The 10,173-nt window shown below is 39.7% G+C and overlaps 1 protein-coding gene across 1 annotated transcript in view; it reads left to right on the forward strand.

Moving 5' to 3' along the window:
• Positions 1 to 1,535: 1,535 nt before the first annotated feature.
• Positions 1,536 to 10,173, forward strand: part of LOC307036002 (ATP-sensitive inward rectifier potassium channel 1-like) — a 52,390-nt gene continuing 43,752 nt past the window's right edge. Inside the window, exon 1 of the mRNA XM_079675931.1 lies at positions 1,536 to 2,326. The gene's annotated coding sequence lies outside the window, so the exon portion shown is untranslated. The remainder of the gene's footprint in view (positions 2,327 to 10,173) is intronic.

Genomic DNA, 10,173 nt, shown 5'->3' on the forward strand with positions numbered 1-10,173 from the left:
TTTAACCTATTACATTTCACCTCATTCTCCAGCAGCCAATCAACGTGCTGCAGCCAAACTATAAAATGGTTCTCCTCTCTCCTGCAGTCAGCTGTGATTTCAGGTGTTCATGCACCTTATCATATGGCATGTGTCAATAAATGTTCAAACTAAATGAAGTCTCTCCTGATTGAAACATCATGTGTTGAAATAAACAACTGCAGTTCAAAATAAAAAGTGAATTGCCTAATATTTTTGTTGTAGAATTAATTAATTTCTTTCTTTAAAGGCAAAAACATGAAAAAGCTAAAAAAACAAACAATTGAATACAATATATTTGAAGCATCTTAATTTATAAATGGTTTTCAACTTAAAAACGTGTGTTCACAATGATGGTAATTAAGTACATCCAACTTAAAATTCCTTTTAAATCATATGGTAAAACTAGTCGGAACAACTTAACTTTTTGAGTAATCAACTTAAAAACTTGTGTTTATGCTACCAATTATTAAGTGGTAATTAAAAACACCTCTGATTGTAGAGGAAATGCCTTCTCCCCTAACTCAAATAACTTTGTTGGTTTAACACAATTTCATTAGAAGTTGTTATAACTCAATAAACATTGATGCAAACTGTTGCGTTGATTTTCTTTGTTGAGCCAAAGCATTTGTTTTTAGAGTGTAGTAATTATGCACCAATAAAAACAAGAACGGATAACTTACAGCACGGATGAAGAATTGTATAGCTGAGAAACAGCCTTTTGAGTGCTGGAAATAAAAACAGGTGTCAAGAATAATCAGACGGATATTAAGTTGTTTGTTTAATTGCATACAATTGTCAACAGGAGTTCAGACCACAGTTACATGCTCATTCTCCATATGGACAAACTAACATGCAGTAAGGAAACAGTTAACTCAACCATGGGGACAAAATGTTTGGAAAGCCGTCATTGTGTAAATTGATTTTTTTTCTCCTCATTTGTTTCACATGGCCTCAAGTGTCTAAAGGTTTTTTCTTTTTTTCAAACAAAGCCTTTTGATAAATTAGTTTTGCTGCATAATGCTTGACATCTCTGTGTTCAACCTCAAGGCTATTCCTTCCACTCACACAGGATCAGCAAGAAAGTGGGGGGAGGGGGATCACATTTTAACACCTTTTTGAAGAAGTGTTGATGGGAATCGTTTAAAAAAACGAGGTGTTTGCATAAACAAGGTTAAACAGAAACTCATCAATTATGTTCAGCTTTGACCCAGGTTGACCCATAAAGTGAAAATAGAACAAATATGCATATATTGTTCCACATTAGTACATTACAGCAAACACAGCAAAATAGGACCTCTGCATTTAACCCATCCTACTACTAGGAGCAGCTATTGTACAGCGCTAGCGGAGCGGTGGTCAGAGCCTTGCTCAAGGGCGCCTCGGCAGTGACCAGGAGGTGAGCTGGCAGCTACCAGACCACACTGGTCCGATCGGGACGTGAACCAGCGACCCTTGGGTTCAAAGACCAAGTGCCACTGACTGAGCCACTGCCACGCGAGAACGTGTAAATGCTTATAATACCAATTCAGTTGAGGTAACACACATAATGTATGGACACATTATAAAACAATTTTTCAGTTGTGCTAAGCAGACTGTTTCACAACACTGATAATATCTTTCTTTATTGTGTGTAACATGTTTCCATGATAAGGAACTTGATGGATCCAGTATACTTTTTTTTCCACAACATATTGAAATATTGTCCCTTGGTAATTTAAGGAAACAAAAGAAAGTATGGAAATCAAACACTTACTTTAAACCACTTTAGCAAGAACAATGTGTGGATCCTTTTCTTGTCTGAAATGTGTAAAGGAATGAAACCCTACATTGATTGAGTAAGCATTTGAACCAATAATGTCACCTTTTTTATATAATTATTCCTGGATTATCTTTCCCTACATTTCCTTTTTTTTTGGACAAAGGCTTACAGAGTATTGATTGCAGAGGTTTACAAGCTTACTACTGAAAATAACTTCCATTGATTTTAGGAATACTGTGAGCTCCTCTTAATTACATTGAACAGCTTTCTTCTCTCAACTAACAGCTGGTAAGTGTACGATTTATGGATAATTTTGAAGACATTAGCAATGTTTTAATCTTGATGAAGTATCTTTATGCATTCGTCACAGCCTAAATAGCAAGTAGCAATTCTACTGCGCTGAAAATAAGGTTAAATATTTTTGGATTAAACATGAAAACCCTTTCACAGTGACTAAACATTTTTCCTCTTTCCCACCACCAGAAGATTACATGAAAGCAACATGACTTAACAGCCTGATCTGGATGGTGGAATCAGCATAAAAAGGTACGTAAGTGTGAGTGTGATTCACCGGCACAGCTCTGACAGGGGACTAATTTCTTATCACCTCATCAGAGAGAGCACAGTTACGCAACGTTCTTTTTTTTTCTCCGGGGGCTAAGTGTCAAATTAAGGTGCGCTTCAGCGACTAATAAATGTGAGAACTCCCCCCACCCTTCTCACCTATATCCATGTGAACAAACTGTATGTTATGTAACTCCATAAGCATTCTAACAATGGGAACACAATAGAGCGAGGGAAAAAAATAGAAGCTGGGAAGAAAATAAGGATTTGGGGTAAAGATTATGGACTTGGCAGAGCGTGTGGTGGAGGCTGTCAGATATGCCTTCCAGAAGCTAGGTGCTCATTAGCATACTTCACTTGTCTAAATATAGTCCTAATCCAAGGCTCAAGGGCAAACAAACAAATCACAGTTTGTGTGGGAAGCATAATACTAATTATTCACCCTTCAAATGTTTTATCATGACAACAACATGCGCAATCTGTATCCAAATCTTCAAACGCCTGCCTCTGATGCTTGACATACAATTTATGACCCTTTTGGAAACGTTTGCTATGCTGCTTGTGACAGAGCACACTGCAAATGACTGCAGGCTGCATGGATGCCGGGGGAATCGGTTAAAAGGTCACGGGCAAATCAACTAGCCGGGCTGGAGGAAGGACAAGGAAGCGCATGTTGAAGATGCTTACATCTTCCGGGATTTGAAGAGTCTTCGACGCCCCACTCGCTGAAGTTTGCGTAAAGGAAACGAGATGTAGGAAGTGTTTCCCCTCCGCAGCGCACTCTGAGTGTCCTGCTGTGAATGTGTCGGAAACAGCAGGAGTGTCTGTGTAGTGCTCTACATGCTTGATGTGATTATAGTGTGACTCACAAAGGATGGCTGACTTATGCATGAAGAGGTATAACACAGAGCAGATGCATGTAGATGCCAGCACCCTAAGGAGACAATAACTCCAGTTTAAAAATGCCGTCCAATTCCACACAGCATAGATATGTCGCACCTATACATATTTAAGATGTTTCTCTCAAAACCAAAACACCTCAGAAGCGATGTGATTGGCGGTATGAGTAATGTATCTGAGCATATCTGAGTCATTGGCTGGCGGTATACTTACTCTCTCAGCTGTTAGTGTGATGTATGATGTATCACAGACTTTCAGAAACAAGCCTAAAAAAAGGTGGTATTTTGGTGACTGAGGAGAAAATGAAATATGTTTTGCAATCTTCCCCATCATCAGAGGCACAGGAGAGGAGCAATTTGAGCTGCATGACAAAGCAAAGAACGCAGGTAGCTTTCTTTGGATTAGTTGTTTCAGATCCTGTGACAAATACTCTGATGTTCAAATTCTCTCAAAAGCAACGTGAAACATTTAGATTACCTATTGATTTGAATGACGTAGGTCCAGGTTTTTGCAACTGCGTCTGTGCTTGTGATGAACATCCACAGATAGAACCGGACAGCGCTCTTTCCTGTTCCAGTATTGTTTTGGTGCGTAGGAGGGAGAGGAGTCATGCGGGTTATCTACTCAATGAGCAAGAGAGATGGATAGAAAGAGAGAAATAAATGTAGGGAGAAAATCTGTCTCTGCATGAGGTAATTTGGTCTCCCGATGGTGCCTTTTACACTAAAGCTGGTAAACTGCTCAGTCTGCAGCGAATTAACTCAGTTTTATTCGATTTTCAGTGCAAAACATCTTCTCGATTAAATGCGCTTAAAAAACACTTCTCATGTGATTTGATGATTTCCGCCAGTATACACACAACCACGACTACCACATTAGACACTATACCCTCACTGCGGGGAGTAAATAAAACATGAATAACCTTGCATAATTCCATTTGAATGATTTCCCTCAGAAAAAGAAGGGCTGCTTTATTGGCTTGGGTATTGATTCAGACGGTTAGTTTCTTACTGAATCAATAAAGCCTTAAAGCGTTCAAAGGTATTTATGTGTCCTTATTGTCTGCTCATTCTTTACATTGCTCTCAACTTGCATACAAACGTTGCATCTTTCCTGAATGGCAGACAGTTTAAATCTATGAACCTTACTGTCAGCACGTAAAGCAGGTCTTGAAGAGGCTTACAAATCCTGTTAGAATAAAGTTCTCTTTTAGTACAGAGCTACCAGACAAAGCTAACTGATGCATTCATTTGGAGCTATTTTGTTGGACTATTGATTTATCACTATCATTGGTGTGGGATCTTTCACATCTCACAGACTTCGCTTGCTTTCTCCTACACATTTAAAAGGTTCTCGCTTAAATCCACTGTGAGTTCAAAAGTGCATTCCTATTTTCCCACAAACTTAAATGCAATGTTATATAAAAAAACTGAGAAAATGTTTGATGTACAACTTCTCGTTTCAAAAGCTGGCTAGTAACCAAAGGGTCACCTGATCAAATCCTCTCTATCTCTGAGATAGGGTTCATATTTAGCTAGAAAAGTGACTTTCTGAATGTTTTCTTTTCAACGTTCTACCCCTGCTCCTCATTGAAACCTACAGATCCCCATTGTTTGTCTAACAAACTAAAAGAAAAGCCAAGAAAATGCTAAAAAACACACCTCCACCATAATCTCTTGTTTCCCCACATCCGATGTTTGCTGCATCTCACCGTGATGTGTCATGATGATGAGTCAGTGAGTTTCTGGATTACACACTCACCGCATGCAGGAGTCTAAAATGTTGTTCGTGTTCAGTTATAATGATGAAGTTATGACTGACTCTGATGCTAAAAGGTTAATGTTAATTAATCTAAGCCTGAACTCTAGTACATTCTTTAAAGACACTGCAGTGACGTACTTATTTTACAGAGCATAACAAAACAAATGAGAGCCTTATTAGTTCCTGACATGACGAAAATTATTAAAAATATTTAAATTTCCCTTGTTTCTTTTGGGGTTTTGAGCTTTTTACATGCAAGACTGTGTTAACACAACAGATATTCATTCTGGGATGTTCTCATAACTTTATTCAAGATATGACGATTAGCTTAGACACTGAAACACAGGGTAAGAAGCTGTTCTTTGTAAGTAGTTGCATATATTGCTATTGTCAAACAGAGCCATGTTAGCTGTTTCCAAGCTAGCCAGCTGATAGCATCAGCTTAATATGAACTGTAGAGACATCAGTGTTTACTATCTTCTTCTATAACCCTTGGTGAGAAGGCAAATATAAATAACTTGCAAAATGTTGACCAAAGTTTCAGGGATTCAGTTTACGTCCTTGAGTATTTGTGATGGTTCTTTACATGGGCACAAAAGCAAGACTCAGAGGCAGGATGGTTGAAAGCAAGCAGTATTTTACTTGGTAAGAAGATCAAGGCAGAGTTTGGCAACAGGTACTCAATCAAAGATTAATAAAGCAAGCAAGAAGCAGAAGAGCAGAACTGGAAACACGCTATGGTTAGGTATGAAGGCTAGAACGCTAAGCTACATTCCCTTATAGGCTACGCCTCAGTCTTCATTTTGGACTTAATGCTCTGATCTGGATTTTTAGTTTGGCTGGTAAGATTATTGTTTTTAAATGTGGCCAATATCAGATTCCGGTTTTAACTGCTCATGGTCTTGATCTGAGCTACATGCGTGGAGAATAACAAACATGTAACATAACACGCTGTCTAGAATTTAGTGTTTGTTTAATTATTTTCATTTATTCACTCTCACCTCTTTCTGCCTTCAGAAGAATGACACTAGCAGGCACATTTAATACAAAATTGTCACCACAGTGTGTGAATGCATAATTGGGCCTGCTCCTTTTAATACTAGCTCTTTGGCAAGACGATGTATTTAACCGTGTTGTTGGCTCTGACGAATCGTGTCATGCACCCACTTCATCCTGGCTTTATGGCTGTCAGATTGAGCTGGGAAAAGCTCATCCATATAAAGTGTCAGGGCAAGCATACTGTGGTTGGTGCTCATGGTATCTGTGACGTTCAAAGAAAAAGTCAGATCTGAGTCACATATACAAAAACAAATCTGATATGGCCACTTTTGCCTTCAGGCTGAACTTAGCCTGAAAACTTCACAGCAAGTTATTCAATCTGACAAATTGCTGGAATAAGAAGGCTGGTTTATATGCAGAGAAGCTAATCAGGCAATTGGGAACAGCTGATCTGGTGAGTTATTTAATCAGGTGGCAGGTAATAGCAAGAACACTCTTGAGGGAACTACAGGGTCTGTCGAGAATGTCAGGTATCTGAAATGACAGGAGAGGTTAATGACCGGAAAATCAAGAAAACAAGCAGAAATGACAGAACAGAGGGAGGCGTTGAGGCAATATTCCTATGCTCTAAATGATGCCTGCCTTTGCTTCTCAGCAGAAGCTTAGCAAGCTTAATTCGAAGCCACAGACACGCCGTGGCCATAGAAATCTTCATCAAAGGCTGCCATCGTCCTAACACATCAAAGGACAGACCTCGGGCTGGGAAAAGGCAAAGGTTTCTTTTTCTGTGTTTGTGCATCTGTCTGCCTGCTGCCTTCAGAACTCCGGAAAGACATCCTTTATTACGCTTCTTTTTTACAGAACCCAACAGACTTGCCTGTGCTGGTTTCCTTTTCTCATACTTCTAGCCAGGATCTGTGGAATCTATTTTCACACATGACAAGACAGTGTGAGCAATGTGTGCTGAGGCTGTATGTTGTGCTGTATGGAAGCGTGTAATGTTTGTTGGGGAAAAATCAGATCCTATGTTGTGTTTCACTCGGATTTCCGGTATTTCTTAATACATTTTTTCCCCTGAATGAACCGCTCCAAACTGATTTTCACCATGAACAAACAGCAGACTGAAGAACGTCACCTTCTTGTGATTGGTTCACTTGCTCTGTGCGAAGCTGTATTACATAAGGTTGTGTATCCTGTTCACGGCTGGATCCTGGAGTCTTGTAACTTTTTTGCAGACTGCATTCAAAATCTGCATGTTGGCGAGGGTCCATCCAAGAGAAGCTCAACATTTGTGACTGTACGCATTTGAAAGGAAGCACGTCGCATAGTTTCATCAGTTTTGTTCCATACTCTAGTCCAGTTTGTAGTGTATGCACCTCTAGCTGTTTGTACGATGGCCGAGAACTGCAAACATGCAAAACACTTTCATTAGGAGCACTTTTAAATATAAATATAAAAAAACTAATTTTCCAAAACACATGCAGATGAAGAAACATCTTCACCACTTTGAAAACACATGCGCAGGGTTTACTAAAAGTGCTGAATAAACGAAACACTGCAAGTACACGCTGAAAATCAAATACATTGCAAGTAGCTCAAAACACAACAGAAACCTCGGGACACTAAAAGTGATGCAAACGGCTGAGACCGTAAAGCGTGTGCACCTGTCGGCCACCGTAGGTTTGCCAAGAAAAAGAAGAAGGTTACAAAATGAATACTTTTTTTTAAGAGAGGTTGTTTGACAATATCCGCCAAGGGAATCCTGCCGTTACCAACATTTAGGAAATACAACTGGCAATAAACTCCTGGAAGAGAAGTCAGTGTGGATTGGGAAAAGCGCAAGCATGGAAGACCAGATCGACTGACCCTGAAGTGCAGTATAAATGAAACCACATCTGTTTGACAGCAGCTTTGCACGGACACGAAACGCAGAAAGGATGTACACGCTGTAACAGTGCAGTGGGAGATTTCCAGGAAATCCACCAGGTCCCATGGGATGCGACACAAAGCTGCACATGAAGATGAGCGTGCAAAAGAGGTCTCAACCTAGTCACCAGAACATGTGCACAAGGAGTGTTATATTACAAGCTTCGAATAGAGAAGAGAAACAAATGACATGCATAAAGCCTCTTTTCGACCAGTGGGAGATCTAATAGGATGAAGACACGAGAACCATTACATTAGAGCATATTTGAATGCTTAATAAGACATAATTGCAGCAGGGAGTCAGAGTTGCCAAATAGTGGACAACGGGGTCTGGTAGGTTGCCTTTTCATCACAAAAATACTGTGAAAAAGACTACCTATTGCACTTGTATGTGTGTTTCTATCTGTGTGGGAGTCGTTGGAGCAGAATAAGGGGAGTCCGAGGATGCAGCAAGAATACGGAAAGAGCTTGCACTATTGTGTTGCACCAGAGTAAAATTCCTCCCACTTGCTTTTTTTTCTTTCTTACTGTGTCTATAATTCTCTTTCTTGTGCAGGATGTTTTATTCGGACTACACAGTTGTTAATGGCCTATGTGCTTCCTTCTTCGTCACATGCATTCATTATTTAAAGGAGAAGGGAAGACTATTAGCTTGCCATGATAAAAGAAAGAGCTATACTGTTTTGGGGGGGCATTCATTAGTTTAAGCAATATTATCTGCCTTTGTTTCGTGTCCTTTCATAAGTTACTCATTGTTAAAAGGGCACATCTAACTTGGCAAAAGCTTAAATGAATAACTGGGTTTTATTGTGTGTTTTTTGGCTTGTGATTGTGATGCGTGATTATATCTTCCTTATCTCTTTATTTCTCACACACACACACACACCCATGCTCACCCACATGCACCTGCCTTACCTATTTCAATGCACAAATCAATGGCGCCTTATATACATCATCGTACATTATTCAGATTTGAATCAGGGACTGTCAGCTGTCCCAAATGTAATAGCTCGGACAAGAATAGCCTCGACAGCACATTGCTGTGATTCAGTGAATTTATATGACACACTAGCCACCAAATGAAACATCATGTCTCACTTTATGACTGCTTGTACCCTGTAGATGTTGAAAAAATGCCATTACCCTTGTGACTTCTGCCGTGTTTTCTCTGAAGTTGTGGCCTTCTTAATCCGTCTGCCGGCTGTTTTCTGTGATTGTGTCTTTCTGTGTGTGTGTGTGTGTGTCTTTCTGTGTGTGTGTGTGTGTGTGTGTGTGTGTGTGTGTGTGTGTGTGTGTGTGTGTGTGTGTGTGTGTGTGTGTGTGTGTGTGTGTGTGTGTGTGTGTGTGTGTGTGTGTGTGTGTGTGTGTGTGTGTGTGTGTGTGTGTGTGTGTGTGTGTGTGTGTGTGTGTGTGTGTGTGTGTGTGTGTGTGTGTGTGTGTGTGTGTGTGTGTGTGTGTGTGTGATTGTAGTCTCGCAACACACAACGCTGACTCAGGGATGCTGGTAGAAGTTCCTGAGGACTCCAGCATCCGCAATCATGTTAATCCACGAGAAACCATCGGTTATTTTTCCTTCAGAGGCTTGGGCAACTATTGCTAGATTTCAGTGGTTTAGCACAGGAAGGGTTTGGGATTGCTTCTGAAAGGCGTTCACTGTATCATTTTATATAATTAATTCAAATTTAAGCAAGGAAAGGGGGCGCAAAAAGTTATTGATGTTATCCCTCATATCTGCTCCGCTAGCATGCATGAAGCAGGTTTTGCCTCGAGCTTCAGTACAAGACAAGATTGTTCTGTGCTGATAATGAAAGGTCTTTTTTTTACGATTTGATACACAACTAATCCAGTTTTTTATGTAGCTCATGTAAAAGACACTTAAGAAATGGCCATTCATTTTGTCACACTACAGCTGATGGCAACGTCACACGTGGTAATATACACGCTCATATACACATACATTCGCTCATGCATGAACACATTATCTAACAGGAACATGTTGTTCTTTCGGCCATATTATGTTTATTCCCATGAGAACACACAGACAACAGATGACATTCCAGCAATGAAAGATGATCTCTCGCTAATGACAAAAGTATAGTGTAGCAAATGGAATACATTATAAGATGCTGAAATGTCACAGTGAAAATAAATACATTGATTAGACAAGCATCTGTAAGAAGTAAAAGAAAACAATTTAATATTAAATTTGGGAGCGGGAGATTTTAAATCAGGAATTTTTCTTT

This window comes from Notothenia rossii, assembly GCF_949606895.1.
Source record: "Notothenia rossii genome assembly, chromosome: 4".
Taxonomy (NCBI): Eukaryota; Metazoa; Chordata; class Actinopteri; order Perciformes; family Nototheniidae; genus Notothenia; species Notothenia rossii.